The sequence below is a fragment of the Octodon degus genome, unplaced genomic scaffold, assembly GCF_000260255.1.
Source record: "Octodon degus isolate 3935 unplaced genomic scaffold, OctDeg1.0 scaffold00286, whole genome shotgun sequence".
NCBI lineage: Eukaryota > Metazoa > Chordata > Mammalia > Rodentia > Octodontidae > Octodon > Octodon degus.
In genome coordinates this window covers 895,600-904,687 of record NW_004524862.1, presented here as the reverse complement: position 1 = coordinate 904,687, position 9,088 = coordinate 895,600, and the positions used below count along the sequence as shown (strand labels likewise).

The 9,088-nt window shown below is 37.2% G+C and overlaps 1 protein-coding gene across 15 annotated transcripts in view; it reads left to right on the top strand.

Annotated features, from left to right (window-relative positions):
• Positions 1–9,088, top strand: part of R3hdm2 (R3H domain containing 2) — a 204,790-nt gene that overhangs the window by 103,045 nt on the left and 92,657 nt on the right. The window contains exon 1 of one of the 15 annotated variants that reach the window (XM_023707311.1): positions 924–994. The exons of the other annotated variants lie outside the window; for them this stretch is intronic. The gene's annotated coding sequence lies outside the window, so the exon portion shown is untranslated. Of the gene's footprint in view, positions 1–923; positions 995–9,088 lie in introns of those variants that run through there. 15 annotated transcript variants of the gene reach the window in all.

Genomic DNA, 9,088 nt, shown 5'->3' with positions numbered 1-9,088 from the left:
GTCCCTGTGCTTTGCTATGCTTGTTCTAAGTAGGTGCTTTAGACCACTGAGCCATCGCACCAGCCCCACTAGGGAGGATTTTTAAAAAATTATTTTAAATCATTTATTTATTTATTTGGTACAGGGTCTCACTATGCAGCTTGGACTCATAGTGTTCCTCTGTCTCAGCTTCTCCAGTGTTAGGATTATAGTTGTGAGCCACCACACCCAGTTTCCATGGCCTGTACTGTGCATCCAAGATTCCAGGGCTGGCACAGCATGTGGTACAGGGGATCAAACCTGAATCCTTGTACTTGCCAGACAGGCTCTTAGACTGCCAAGCTTTCTTCCCAGCCCAAAACTAGGGTTTTATATGGTTATATGGACTCAATATTAAGTTACAAATACTAACATATCCCATTACCTTTTATGTTCTTTTTTTTTTTAAATGGGTCTTTTTAAGACAGGGTCTTACTATGCATTTCAGGCTAGCCTTGAGCTCACTTTAGCCCAAGCTGGTCTTGAATTTACAACGATCCTTCTGCCTCAGTTTCCCCAGTGCTGGGATTACAGGCATGTGCTACCATGCCTGATCTTAAGAGTGGTGTTTTTTGTTTTTTTGAGACTTTGCATCTTTATTTATTTATTCATTTATTTATCTTTAGATAGGGTCTTTCTGTATAATTCAGGCTGTCCCTTGAACTAACTATATAGCCCAGGCTGGCCTCAAACTTGTGGCAGCTTTCCTGCCTCCGCCTCCCAAGTGCAGGGATTATAGAAGTATGCCACAACACCCAGCATGGCTTTGCCTTTTTGAATTGTTCATGTAACTAGTACATTGACAAGAGCCAGTAATCTGTGTAACATTTAAGGCAAAGAAATTATCTCCTCATATAACTTTATCCCTTATTAGCTTTTATCTTTGACTTCATACGTCAGTGGTTTTCAAGCAGCTAGGAGCACATTCCTTTTCTAGTGGAATATATGGGAGAATGACATTAATATTATTGAAAAGGTGTGTGAACTGAAAAAAAAATAAAAAATGAGAAGCACTTGTCCAGATAAATGTTCTAAAAGTCCAGGGCACCGCCATGAGACTGGGGAATTAGACATGAGATGTTGTTGGGAGAACAGTCAAGAAACACTAATCTAGCCAAGCACTTGGGAGACTGAGGCAAATTTAAGGCAAGTCTGAGTTACATAGTGAGTTGAAGGCCAGTTTGAACCACATAGGAAAACCCTCTGTCTCAAACAAAAAGCAGAAATAAGAAAACACTAATCGAATGGTATAATTGGCTGTGATTCTGTTAAGCAGAGTGAGCCAAAGGGAAAATTTTTATCTCCAAAATGCTTGAATGCATTATCCAGAGCAGTTGATGAGAAATGTGACTAAAGATTTAGCTAAAAAGATGTTCTCACGGCATAATTTTATTATGCTGCCAAATTTTCCCAAAATAGAGAAATGGTTAGATAAATTTTAGTATATGTATGTAATGGAATATGACTTTATATTAAAAGTAATTTAAGCCAGATATGGTGATATAATCCCAAGTACTCAGGAAGCTGAAGCAGGAAGATTGCTGTGAGTTCCAGGCTACCCTGGGCTATAAACTTGAGTTCACAGTTAGTCCAAACTATATAGTGAAGCGCTTTCTCAAAAAACAAGCAAAAACATCATTTAAAATAGAAATCTATGCCAGGTGTGGTGGCATATGCCTGTAATCTCAGCATTTGGGAGGCTGAGTCAAGAGGATTGCCTGGAATACAAAAACACCTGTATGTACTTACTTTGGCAGCACATGTACAAAGGCAGCCTGGGCTCCATAGTAAGTTTAAGGCCAGCCTTAACTACTTAGTGAGGCCCTGTCTCAAACAGGAAAAATATTTACAGTGTTGGTAGATGAATAAAATATAGTATGAAAATCTTGCTATATAAAATACATAAAAGGGGCTGGTGAGATGGCTCAGTGGTCTACAGCACCTACTTAGAGCAAGCTTAGCAAAATACAGGGACCGCGGTTCAATCCCCCAGCACCACATGCCAGCCAGCCCCGCCCCCTGGTGGACTGAGCTGGACACACACACACACACACACACACACACACACACAAATAAATTTTAAAAAAAATAAAATACATAAAAATTATTGACTGTGAAAACATTCAATATGGAAACAAAAGATATGCTTTCATTATTGTTATTAATGGTAGTAATTACTGAGTTATAGATTATGGGTGATTTTTCTTTCCTTTTCTATATCTGTATGTGTTTTTTAACTAAAGAAACTTGCAAGCCTGTCATAGTGGCCTATGCCTGTAGTCGCAGCTACTTGGTAGGTGGAGGTAGATCACTTGAATCCAGGAGTTCAAGACCAGGCTTGGCAACATAGTGATACTCTGGCATAAGTAAAATAAGTCTTCTGAATTGGTCATGGTGGTACATGCCTGTAATCCTAGCTACGAAGAGACCCAACACAGAAGGATAGTAAATCCAAGCCCAGCCTAGGCAACCTAGTAAGACCCTGTCTCATAAAAAGGGCTGGTTGTAACATAGTGGTTTAATCTACATTATAGAAAGGGTTGGGGAGACAGACCAAAAGAACAGACTAATGAACTGTGCTATTTTAATCACAAAAACATTTAAAAATTTAGGTTCCTGCTGTTAGTGTCTACAGCTAGAGTTTTAGAATTGTTCAATTTATCACTTTTTTTTTTTTTTTTGGCAGAACTGGGGATTGAACTCAGACCCTTGCACTTGCTAGAGAAGCGCATATTCCACTGAGCCATCTCCCCAGCCCCTAGAATTGTTCAATTTAGATAAATGTGATGACCTATATAAATTCATGAACATAGTGTTAGTAACACAGTAAATACTTAATAGATGAAAGCTACTGTTTTTTGTTTTGCTGGGAATAAAACTCAGGACCTTGCACTTGCCATGCAAGTGCCATGTCACTGTGTTATATCCCCAGCCCAATGCAACTGTTATTATTTGAGGAAAATAGTTTCTAATCAGAGCCCACGGCTTTGATATTAGAAGATAACAGTATTGAGAAAATATCCTAATCCTTGAAACTTCTTGGTCTTCTGAAGTAAATAAATATATTCTTCTATACTTGCTAACTCAGGATCTTTAAAGAGAAAGGCCATAGGCTTGGAGTGATTGAGTTTTTTCATTATTATAGTATAGCACAGTGATAGTGAACCTTGGCATGTGTGCCACAACAGGCTTTTGTACTATTGAAAGCTTTAAAAATTTCCTGTGCCGGCCCTGCCTCCTGTGTGGGCCCAGCCCCCAGGGATCACTGAGGCAGAGATTGAGACTGGGTGTTCCAAAAAAAAAAAAAAAAAAGAAAGAAAGAGGCCGGGAAGATGGCTTAGTGGAATAAGTGCTTCCCTGGCAAGCGCAAGGGCCTGAGTTCAATCCCCACTTCCGCCAAAAAAAAAAAAGAGAGAGAGAGACTGGGTGTGGTGGCGTGTGCCTGTAATCCCAGCACTTGGGAGGCTGAAAACAGGAGAATCACTGTGAGTCCAGTCTGTATAGTGAGACCCTGTAGACCCTGTACTAAATACATTACAAAAAGTAAAATAAAAATAAAAATTTCACCATCACTGACAGAAAGGAATGTTGATATTCAAAGAGGATTAGTAGTGATTTTTTTCATAAGTTTAAAAAAAAATAGCTTTAATGTAATTTCTGACTCCTGTTGCATCTATTTCATTTTCTGTATTGTCTCCTTAAGAGTGTTAAGGAAATTTGTTCCAGGCATGATGGCACACACATGAAATCCCAACACTTGGGAGGCCGAGGCAAGAGGATTACCATGAGTTTGCAGTCACACTGGGCTATAAATTAAGTTCAAGGCCAGCTTGAGCTGTATAGTGAAACCCAGGCTCGAAAAAACAAAAACAGACAAAGCAATTCTTAATAGGGGTCTGGGGAGATAGCTTAGTAGAATAAGCATTTGCCTGGCAAGCGCAAAGGCCTGAGTTCAATCCCCAGTTCCGCAAAAAAAAAAAAAAATAATAGTAGGCCTGGTGGAATAGCTCAGCAGACTAAGTGCTTGCTTAGGTAAACATAGGAGTTGGGTTCAATCCCTTGCTCCACATGCTGTGCCGACCCGGACCCTGGTGCCCTGAGCCAGTGATGGAGTCCGGGCATGGTGGCGTGTGCCTGTAATCCCAGCACTTGGGAGGCAGAAATCAGGAGGATCACTACTAGTGTGGGCTGTGTAGTGAGACCCTGCACCAAAAAACAAACAAACAAACAAACAAACAAAAAACCTAAAAAAAAATAGTAATAATAATAATTCTTAGGAAATGGAAAACAAAATATTTTCTCAGTTCCAGAAATTTGTGAAATTCTACCTATTGTTTCTCAAGTCATTCTGTCCTGTAGGATCCCTTGGAACTCAGAACTGCCAAAGACAGCTAGACATCCATCTTATCTACTTCAGGCTTCTTTGGGGACTGAGATAAGATTTAAGAAATTAAATTCAGCCTACAAGAAAACATGTTTGAATTACATGTGTTAGTAGCTGTAGTGGGCAATAATGTCAGAGGTTCTTAACATTTGACTGTTTTTCATATCCAATATAGCTTTGGTTTGTTTGTTTTGGTGGTGCTGGGGATGAAACCCTTGTACATGCTAGTCAAGTACTCTACTACTGAGCTACATTCTCAGCCCTGTAGATTTTTGTTTTTCTTTTTTGGTGATATTAAAGATTGAAGGCAAGATCTTTTAAAAACTTTTTATTTGATACAAGTTCTTATTAAGTTATCCATGCTGGGTTTAAATTTAGTTTTCTCCTGCTTTAGTCTCCAACATGCTGGGATTATAGATGTGTGCTAGTGAACCTGACTCTTTATAGATTTTAATATAGTCCTGGCCCCTAATTTATAATTGTTACAATTTTTGACTTTATGATAATGTAAAAGTGCCATGTGTTCAATAGAAACTGTACTTTGGACTTTGACCTTTTCCTAGACTGGTTGTCTGACATTCTTGAGATGCTGGATGGTGGCAATGAGCCACAGATCCCAGTCAAGCACATGCTTATGAGGGGTAAACAACCAATATACTATAGTATATTGTGTTACTAAGTTATGATAACATGACTTGTGTTTATATATTCCCCTGAAGGGGTAATAGATTGGACTTCTTAAGAGGTGGCTGGATCTTTTTTTTTTTTTTTTCTCCAAAATTTTATTGATAAACAGCAATGAGACAGTTTCAAATCGGTGGCTGGATCTTATAGTGTGTGACACTGGAATTAATTCATGGGATAATGCTGGGATCAAGGGCTCTAGGATTAAGAATGTGAGTGCTACCCACCTGAGTAGCCTGGATAAAATAAAAAGGATAGAAAGACTTGTGGCCATCCTTTGTTTGCTTTGCTACTTTCTGCCTGCCATGAACTCTGCTTTGAACTCCCCTACAATTCCTGTCTGCCATGCCACTCTGCCTTGGAGCCAGCTGATTATGCACTGAAACCTCTACAAACTGTGAACTAAATGAACCTTTTCTCCCTTAACTTGTTGGCATTGAGTATTTTGTCTCGGCACTGGGTTAATAGATGATCAGTAAGTTAGGCATATTAAGTACACTTTATTTAAGTTTATGATATTTTCAACTTACAAGTTTATTTTTTTTAACTGGCAGTTTATTGAGGTATAACCCCATTGTAAGTTGAGTATTTGTGTAATTGACTTGCACAGGTTCATAAATATTTACTGAAAGAATGATTGTGGTCTCTTAATGTGGCTTTGTGCTGAGATAATTTTTTCCTTCGTGATATATGACAGTAAGGGTATACTCAACATCACTGAATTATACTCTTAAAATTGTTAATTTAAGATGGGAAATTTTATGTATACTTTATCATAATTTAAGACAGCATGAACCAGATGAAAATGCACAATTTCCAATTCCCTGATATATGTTTATGTCTAGACTACATTTTGTCTCATTCTCAGCATTCACTTACCACAATGTACCAGAAGGTGGAGACCAGAGTTCTTGTTGCAGCCTGAAGATGTAAATACAAGTCTTGGTGCACAGCACACCAAGAAAGGGATATCTTGTGAAGTGCCAGGTGGATTTTTATGTTAATGAAGACTAGTGAGGTAAAGGATGGTGTGTGTGATTTATTATCTAGTCTCTTCATCCAGCTTGTAATTATTTCTTCTTTCCTTCAAGAAAGTTGTATTATTTAGTGTTAGAACACGGGTTCTTGTTCCCCCCTCCTCTCATCCTCCTCTTTGCCTTCTTTCCTCCCCCTCCTCAGATTCTCACATACTTGTGACAGTACTCTACTACTGAGCTACATCCCAGCCCTGTTAATTTGTCTGGGATAACCTTGAATTTGTGATCCTTTAACCTCAGCCTCCCAAATAGCTGGTTGTAGACATGTATCATTGAGCACTGCTGTTCTTTTTTCATTAAGTGTATTAAAGGGTGGTAGGGGAGAATAGTAAAGAGAAAAAGATATAATAGAATCCCAAGGACTATAAAAGCTGTAGTTTGAAAATACAAGGAACAAAGACCTTGAGAGATGTGACTTTCCATGTTCATTTTAACATTTCAGAAAAAGTTGTGGGAAACTTACAGAGATCAGTCTGAACTCACATTTAGCGCTCTCTATATTTGGTGTCATGGAAAGCTTCAGTATTATGATATGAGCTGGCAGTCACCTCTGTGCTAATCCCTGAACTTATCCTTATGTTAGTTTTCTGACTATTCAAGAATTTTTGAATTTCTCTACTGAAATTAAGGAAAAATCTCCAGGGTTTTTGAGTCTCTTATTATTTGCAGAGATTCATTATTATTGCTATTTATTACCCATCCCCTATATATTTACTTTCAGTATAACAGAATGGCAACATTTCCTATTTGTCTGTCTTATCTGTACTGTTCTGTGGTGGTATTTGCAGTAGTGTCTGTGGAAAATGCTTTTATTAGAAGGAAAAAAAAAAAAAAAAGAAGGCAAACAGAATCTTATCTTGTAGCTCTTAGCGATAGACCCTGTTGCCATGGAGTCCTGGACCAGATTGGCTGACCCAAGGGCCAATGAGTGGATAGAACATAAAACACATCCTCATTTAACCTTGCAGAATTTATTTATTCAGTGATACATGACATTAATGTTATGTGTATATAAAGCTACGAAATAATGTATTTGAAGAATAGAATAACTTGCTTTATTTGCTAATAAATGTAAACATTCTAACTATTCTTTATGTGATTTGATTGGGAAATGTATAATGGGAACCATCTACTACCTGTCTGTGAATTGAGCTGGTGCTGCAGTCAGTTGGACTTGTGCCAAGTCTAACTGTGCCTGCCTAGACCAAAAGTGATTTGTCTGTATATATAAAGCTACCTTGCCTGTTTTATAACTTTAAAACTAAGTTAGAAATTAGCAGCGTTGGGCCAGGGAGATAGCTCAGCAGTCTAAGCACCTGCCTGCCAAGAGCAAAGACCAGGGTTTGCTCTTTGGTACCACATGCCGTGGTGGCCTCAAGCTGAGTCGGCCACTGAAACTGGACATGGCATATGCCTATAATCCCAGAACTGAGACAGGAGTATCACTATGAGTCCAAGCTGCATAGTGAGACCCTGTACCAAATAAATAAATAAGTAAATAAATAAATATATTTTTAAAATTAGCATTGTTTGTTTTTCTTTTATGTCTTTTTTACTCAGTTATGGTAAATTTCTTAGATTGTAGTTATCTCATCATTTGGTCTGGAGAAAGGGGATTAGCTGGGAATAATTTCCATATTTTTCATCTTCATTTTCCTACCTTGTTCATAGTTATTGACTTAGATTTGGGAGGTTTTATTGAGCTTACTATTGTTTCTTATCATAGCACTTTGTGACATGTATCTTTTCTTACTATATTACCTCAGAGACATGGAATGATTTATTCCATGTAAAGAATGTAAAGAACATTCCCCCCTCCAGATCTGTAAGTAAAAGAAGTCAAGAATATTGTATTCAGGGCTGGCCTGATAGCTCAGCGAACTAAAGTTCCTGCTTAAGCAGAGCGCAGAGGCCAGGGTTTAATCCCCAGCCTGCATGCTGGCCCCTCCTGTGGGGCATGCTGAGACAGGAAATTGAGACTAGGAGTGGTGTCAGGTGCCTGTAATCCCAGCACTTGGGAGGCTGAAAACAGGAGAATCACTAGGAGTCTGATCTATGTAATGAGACCCTATAGGCCCTGTCCTAATTACAGAAAAAAAAAAAAGAATATTGTATTCACCTTCTTCTACTTATGACAGTGATTCTTGTGAAGTTGTGATGGTTCTTGTTCTCTTCCCATCCCCCCACATCTTATCCTTAGCTATTTATAGAATTGAAGGACTAGAGACCTAAAAAGGTTCATAAATTTAATCTCATTTTGAGCTACTCTTTTTTAAAAATTTTTTAAATTGTTTTTGTTTTTTATTAACTTTATTGAAAGTCAATAATTACACAGCATATTAAAAATTGTAGACAAATATTGAGATATGAAAGTTAGATGTAGACAGTGAATTTTAGAGAAATATTTCTGAAATGAATACATAGCATGAGATTAATAATAGGTTGTACATTGTAAAGAAATTATTTACAAACTTAAATGAATATAACAATAAAAATCATCCAAAATAAAAATGAAGAAGAAAGAATTTACAGATCAGTCATATAATAGTTCACTCTGTGCCAAAATTGAGAAACTTATATTCATGTAATTATAATTCTCAAAGTAGAAATGCGTAGCCAATAAATATTTAAAGATTAAAATTTCTGAATTTAGTTCAACTTATAACAACATATTTCCAAGAAAAATGAACCGTTTGCACAAGAAATTTGAATAAAATCATACCAAGATACACAAAATTGAAATTGTCCAAAACCTATTGCAAAGAAAAAAAATTGTTAAAGCATATACATAAAAAATATTAGCTGTAGAAGAACATAATTAAATAGCATCTTATTCCACATTAGAAAGAAAAAAAGCAAAGTGTGTAAGAAACTAGACTAATTAATTCAAAGGACTGATACAAAAAAGAAAAAAAGATCTGTCCTCTTTGAATTTTTTTTCATATATAATTTAAAAAATTTTTTT